Raw genomic sequence first — 7,660 nt, 5'->3', positions numbered from 1 at the left:
ATTGCAGACTCTTAATGATCTTCAAAAATTGTTAGGAAGCATTTCTAATTTACAGACCATCATTGGAATACCTAAAGATGGACTGTGGTGATATTTTATCTGTGTCCCCTAATAAAGTTTATCTGAGGATAAGAGGAAAAAGCCAACCACTATAGTAAACATAGAAGTCAGGCAATGGTAGCACACGCCTTCAATCCTATCACCCAGGAGGCACAGATCCATCTGGATCTCTGTGAATTCAAGACTACACTGGGAACACATACAGATGTGGTAGTACACGTCTTAAATTCCACCACTAACTAACCATAAAGGTCTGGAGGTCCGTACAGACTGTCAGGAAGTAATGTAGCTGGGTGGAGAGAGGAAATGAGTTAGCTCAACAGTAAGGAATATAGGCATGAGTATACAGGATGTAGGTCTCTTTGGAAACTGAGGGTTGATAAGGTAAGGTTTGCTTTGGCTTATTTTATTCCTCTGATCTTTCAGAATTTACCTCAATCTCTGGCTCAGGGTTTTTTATTAATAAAACCTTTTAAGATTTGTGTTATAATGGACTAGTAAATTTGGCCAATACCCTAACTTTTTAGGACTTAAATAGTCCAAGAGAATTATCAGCTGAAGCTGAGAAGGAATTGGATCTAGTAGAAAAGAAAATATGAGAGGCCCATGTGGATTGGGTAAATCTAGAACTTAACTGCATTCTAGTCATACCCCCTCCAGACACTCCCACACAGGGATTTTAATGCAGAGGGAAGATATCATATTGGAATGCATATTTCTACCATGTAAACCAAGTAAGAAGTTTAAGACTTACATAGAAAAGATCTCTGATTTGATTCTAAAAGGAAAATTAAGACTTTGTCAGTTGACAGGAATGGACCCAGCAGAAATTGTAGTACCTTTAACTAATGAGGAGATTTCCTCTTTATAGAAAGGTAATGAATACTGGCAAAGAGCCTGCAGTAACTTTTTGGAAGAAATTAATGACTGTTATCTCAAAAGCAAGAGAATAGAATTCATAAAGAGAACTGAATGGGACATTCCTCACATTGTATGGCAAAAACCAATCTCTGGAGTCCCCACATTCTATACTGATACAAATAAATCAAGAAAGGCAGGATATAAATCAGAAGATTTAAGTAAAGTGGCTCAAAGCCCCTACAGGTCTGTACAAAAGGCAGAACTGTGTGCCATTCTTATGGTCCTAATGAACTTCATGGAACTTTTCAATATTATTACTGACTCTCAATATGCAGAGAAAGTTGTTTTACATATTGAAACTGCTGAGTTTATTCCTGATAATACAGAATAAACTTCACTATTTATACAATTACAGGAAATCATCAGAAATAGGGAACATCCTATATATATAACACACATCAGATCCTATATGGGTCTGTCAGAAAGATGTCATGGTACCTAAGAACATTACTCAGTGATCAACTTTGGACTGAAAACTGTTCAGGACAGTTCTGAGATGAGATGGTCCATTATACTACATTTCTAGCCAGAATCTCAGACAATCTTATCCATTACTCTGAGACTTGCTACAGACTCTACAGCTAGCCCTATTGATACCTAACTATCTAAGCTTTCTTACAGGACATCACAGTGTGGTGGTATTGTATTCTCCAAAATATTGTGTATCCTAATATTGGACCCCAAAATTTAGGGTCTCAAGTGGGCGCCCCAAGAACCCAGACTCCAGTCCAGTTGATGCAATAGCAGGAGGATTTATTAAGCTTCTATATAGAAGGGCAAACTCTGCTCCTAAGAGCAAGAGCCACATCTTACTGCAGCCACATGGAGGTTTTTAAAGGAAAAACCCACAAAAGTCATAAGATTACAATTCCCATACAATTTCGTTTCACAAGATCATGGTCTGGGTACAGAGTGATCACAGAGGGGGTACACAAAGGTCACAGTGGTCCTTCCTGGAACACCTGCAACTATCCCAGTCACAGTTGAGCACATCTCTTAACAGAAATCTATTTACATTGTTATATGGTTGCAGGGGAGATTGAACAATGGCTAAGTCAGGTTGCCCTTGGAACTAGATTTTTAGTTTCTTATTTCCTGGTACTTGAAGTTTCTATTTTCCTGAGGCTTGGGGATGTAAGCCTGAAGGTCTAGGGTCTTTCAAGATATTTTGTGTATTGTCACAATTTTGAGGTCATTGTCCTTAGATGGTACATCAGTTTACAGACTGTTTACCTGTTAATGTGAAGCCTTAGTTTTTAGCTTATTTACATAGATAAGACTTACAGATTTATAGTCACCCATGCTTGTCATTTCTATAGTTATATTAGTTAGGTTCTCCATATTTACAGAAACATATGTCAGATGGATAGGTAATCTTCAAACACTTCATAGACCTAGAGAATATGGCATTTAAATGTTTTGATAACTTAGAATTCTGTTGACATGAGACATGATTGCTCCTGGCAGCACTGATCTGATCCCGAGAGAATGTTGGGCTTCTAAGACATTTCTGTTTGGAAATTTTTCTTCTTCTTTGCACAAAATGGCCTGCTGGGCAAAGAACTGCCCTTGCCTTGACTGCTGACAGTATGAATGCTGTCCTTTCTGGATGAGTGGGACACAAAAAAAAGCAACTACTGAACTCTACCAAGACAGGGTAAGATGGTCTTTCAAAATTCCTGCTTCTGAAAATGGCCCATCAGATATTCTAGACCTGTAGCCAAATTGAATGCCTCAACGATGATGAGAAACTTTAGGTGACTATCCAGACTGCCAGCTGTCTCTGTCTATTCTCAAAAAAAATTTTGGAAATTGCTTGCTTGGATTTTCTGTTTTTCTTAGGTATTATTATTTTCCTATTCAGATCTTTGATTGTGTTGAAGACTAGATAGTTACAATTATAATTCTCTCACATCTTAGCTCAGAAAATTTTAGATACTAAAGTTAGATTCTTCAGGATAGGACAGCTATTGGAGTAATCTTGGTAATTTGCCATTTACCTATGTTCTGGACATTTCTGGACATTTAGCATATCTTTCTTGTTTGATGTTACTCTTGTTGGTTGTAGTTCCATTTTTGTTCATGTTGTTACCCTTTGTTTTTCCTGGTCAAAACTTGATAATCTTTCCCACCCCCACTCCCGAGCTGAGGACCGAACCCAGGGCCTTGCACTTGCTAGGCAAGCACTCTACCACTGAGCTAAATCCCCAACCCCTGATAATCATTCTTATTGTATATAGTTTGCATTAAGTTTAGAGCCTTCTTATTTAGACAAAAAGGGGAAATGTAGTGGTATATGTTCTTTAGTTGTGTTAATGTGGCCCAAAGGAGGCAGTGCCCCTTCTCACTGCTTCTGCCTGCAAGGTGGATTTGCTTCCAGTCAGATCAGAGAACGATCTCAGCTGTCTACTCCATTCTGTATTCATGAGTGTATTTCCTCAGTTTACCTTCATAAATTTTCAAAATACTTCTTAAAAAAACTCCTGTGCATTTATCGTACTACGCATATATGGCCTATAATGACATTTAAGCATATTTTATTGGACTTTTGGCAAGAAAAGATGAACGTGCTCCATAACAATGTCAGAAGGCTTAAAATTCAGTGTCCAACCAATTCCTAATAATTACTCTGTAACTTCAAGCTTTTAAAAAAGAATTAAATTTTTTTCGTCTTTTGAAATGGGGCTTCTCTGTGTAGTCTTGGCTGGCCTGGAACTCACTTTGTAGACCAGTTTGGCCTTGAAGTCAGAAGTCTGTCTGTCTGCCTCTGGGATTAAAAGCATGAGTCACCACCTGGCTAGCTTTAAGCTTTAATAGTATAGAATTTAAGCAAATACATTAAAGAACTCAAGCTTGGCAAAGTATACCTAAACAGGATATTAAATTAGATATACAGAATGCCAATAATGCAGGATATAAAAGTCCAAGACATCCTTCACATTAGCAATGAGTAAATGGCTTTAAAATTGCTTCTGCTCTTCCCACTCATTACATGGTGTTTTTACCAATAGTACTCACTGAGGCTGATAAAAACCTTTACTGAGGAAGTCTTAAGGAAATTGTGGGCAAGTAGCAAGCTTGCCCAGCATGCTCAAAGCCCTGGGTTTAGTACCCAGGATGGCTTCTCAAGCATATGGTGCATTCGTATACTTCTAGCACTTGGAAAGCTGAGCAGCAAGATCAAGAATTGAAGGTTAGGCTTGGCTACAAAGTAACCTTGAGGCCACCTTGGGCTACAGGAGACACTGCCTCAACAGAACCATCCAAACCATTCATTTGGAGATTGCGGACACTAGACGAGGTCTAACAAAAATAATCCCACCATTTTACCTAGAAATCAACCAAGGATGGAAATAAATATAATCTCCAAATCCTATCTCTTTATGTAACTTTTAGTAACCACTTACTAAAAGTTATGCAAGAATTTGAAGGATTGAGGTCTCCTGTGATGTAAGTCCATTTTGAATAGCTTCATACCCCAGTTGAACATGATGGAAGGGCAACAGATTGAGTAGCTCCCCAGGGCAGTCTGCCCTGGCCTGTGATTCCCCCTGTGGCGTTTGTAAGTAGTCCCTCACTGAGAGCCGGTTTTAACCCCACATTTCTTGTTATGAATATGTTACAAGCTTTCTTGGATTTTTTTTAAAATAAATTTCTTTAGTTGTGTTAATGAATGCCTTTTCTACCTTGGAAGAGGTCTTGGCAGAAGGTAAGTCCACATCTCATTCAAAAGCTTCACCTCCCGTTTTTACCTCTCCACCAGATTCTAAATCAACTTCTTTGTCCAGTTCTGAAGTTGAAGTAAGTCACTTTTATCCATATTTCCAATGTAAGGGCTGACCACATTGGAGTTGGAATGCTACTGGGAATCTTTTAATAGGGTTGCCAAGAAGGGGACCCTGTCTCTCCTTAAATAGCACATGCTGTAAAAACTACTGCACCTTTGTTTTATGACCTATGACGGGATGAAAGGGCCCCTGCCATGGCTTCTCCTCTGTCTGGAATTTACACTTGCCCATTCATTACTATCATTTACACATAAACTCTATACCAACAGTGAAGTCACATACCAGCTGCAACCTCTGTAGCAAGAAGCATGATAGACAACATCTGTGTTGCTGACGCTGCTGCATTTGGATAGACATAATATGGTCCCTCGGTGCCAGGGCCCATGGCTCCTCTGCTTGCTACTTTCATGATTACAAATACAGGCAGAGCACACTGTCATGTAAACCTTTAGACTGTACTCCTTCTGAGTAAATGCTCTTTCCCTAACATTATTTTCTCTTGAGATCTAGAATGCCACATCTGAGCTTCCCTGTAGTAATAAGACTTAGGATTAAAGGCTCAACCAACTAGGAGAGAGTCATTTTTTTCCCTCCCCGAGAGTGTCATTTTTTTTCATAAATCCTTCTTAGAAGAAAGAAATGAAATATTTGGTCATCTTGTACAAATGTTGCTTTAAAAAAAACCCAGCAAAAACAATTCCAAAATATACTTACTATCCAATAAGATGTGGCTCATGGAAGCATGTGTATAAGGCTACAGCAGCTGAATACCCATCTTTAGGGCTGGGGGTGTAGGTTGGCTGATAGCTTGCCTAGTGTACAGGAAGTTCTGGGTTCCATTCCCAGCACCACAGAAAACCAGGCATGGTGGTGCTCACCTGTAATCCCAGCACTTGGGAGGTAGAGAGAGGAAGGAGAATCAGGAACTCAAGGTTCTCCTCGGCCACTTAGCAAGTGTGAGGTAGCTTGAAATTCTGTCTCAAACAAGCAAACCAAACAGTGGTGGTGTCAGTATCAAATACTGTACCAGCCCCTGTCTGTCCTAGCCGAGCACATGTCCGGGGTCTGTCTGCCAGCTCTTCAGTTGACGGTTTTCTTCAGTGTCAGACAGGGATTGAACCCACAGCCAGGTGGCATGGATCCTCTGCTTCAGGCCCTTGCATGTGAAGGGGAGCTGACGCCACATTTTCCTTCTTTATTATTCTCTACTTTCTCCACCGGCATGAACTTACTCCTAATGACTGAGGACGGATCAGGAAGTTCCGTGACTTTCCAGAGGTAGGAATTTCCGCTCCTTTGGGAAGTTTGTCACCAGCCTCTCTGTCCCAGTTTGTCTGTCATTGCTGGTCTTCCTCCCACATGGAGCTCAGTTCCTTCTGCTGCAGTCTTTCTGGATAACCTCTGAGGACTGTCCTTCTTCCTCCTCCAACTGTATGTCCTTCTGCTTCAGCTTACTCACCGCTGGAAGCACTCATAAGCATTACTCTCTCAAGATGTACTCTTCTGCAAAACAGGGTTCGCAAGAGTTTCTTCAGGGCTGGAGAGATGACTCAGTAGCTAAGAGGATCTGGGTTCCATTCCCAGCACCCACACAATGGCTCACAACTATCTGTAACTCCAGTTCCAGGACTGGGCATCTGTATGGTTTACACACACATAAAATAAAATAAAAAAATTAAAAAAAAAATTTTGTTGTTTTTGTTTTTTTGAGACAGGGTTTCTCTGTGTAGTTTTGATGCCTGTCCTGGATCTCGCTCTGTAGACCAGGCTGGCCTTGAACTCACAGAGATCCACCTGCCTCTGCCTCCCGAGTGCTGGGATTAAAGACGTGTGCCACCACCGCTCAGCCCAAAAAAAAAATTTAAGAAAAGAATTTCTTCAACTGAGGTGGGTGATTTCTTCAAACTAACTTCATTGTCATAATGACCTTCAATTCATCAGAGTGGTGGTATGAAATTTGACAGAATTTGTGTCTTGATTTTTCCATCTAGTTCCATAAAACACACAGTCATACATTAAATAACAGCAATCAGACGTCTGGTTTCTCATTGTGGGACACACAGCTCATTTGTCCAGGGGACAATAAGGTGAGCCAACAAATGTGTTTTCCAAAACTCATATAGTGGTCTACTACTCTCGCTTGCTCTTCTGCTTGCCATTGTGGAAGATAGTGTCTGGCTTCAGAGTCCCATGAACTATGGTATGATCAACATCTTTTGTCTGTGAGGTTCTTTCAGCACCATTGTCAATGGAGTAATGTGCAGGGCTGTGTCAACTGTGTCATGTGATGGTTTGAATGAGACTAGCTCCATAGGGTCATATATATGAATGCTTGGTCCCCAGTTGGTGGAACTGTTTGGGAAGAATTCGGAGGTGTGGCCTTGTTGGAGAAAGTGTGTCATTGGGAGTGGGCTTTCAAAAGTCCACAGCATTCTCAGTCTCTCTCTCTCTCTCTCTCTCTCTCTCTCTCTCTCTCTCTCTCTCTCCCCCCCCCCTCTCTCTCTCTCTGCCTCTAACTTGTGGATCAGGATGTAAACTATCATGCTGCCCCAGTGCCATGCCTGCCCGCCTGCTGCTATAGTCCCTGCCTTGACAATTAATGAGCTAACTCTCCAAGACTGTAAGCAAGTCCCCAGGTAAATGCTTTTCTTTAGGAGCTGCCTAGTTCACGGTGTCGCTTTACAGCAATAGAAAAGTAGCCAAGACAGGTCAGTCATTCATAGTAATGGACAACTTGTGGCTATTACAATTCATGAAGTGGATTCCTACTTTAGAGACGAGCCTCTGTCTCTAGGCTTCCAACACGGAGCCAAGTACTCTCCAAACTGCTCTTTTGGCATCTGTCTTCCTTGGGCTCTCTGGCAGCAGCCATAGCAGCCCCTGGTAACACT

Source organism: Peromyscus leucopus, chromosome 4, assembly GCF_004664715.2.
Source record: "Peromyscus leucopus breed LL Stock chromosome 4, UCI_PerLeu_2.1, whole genome shotgun sequence".
NCBI classification, from domain to species: domain Eukaryota; kingdom Metazoa; phylum Chordata; class Mammalia; order Rodentia; family Cricetidae; genus Peromyscus; species Peromyscus leucopus.
Note: the sequence above shows the minus strand (reverse complement) of the source record.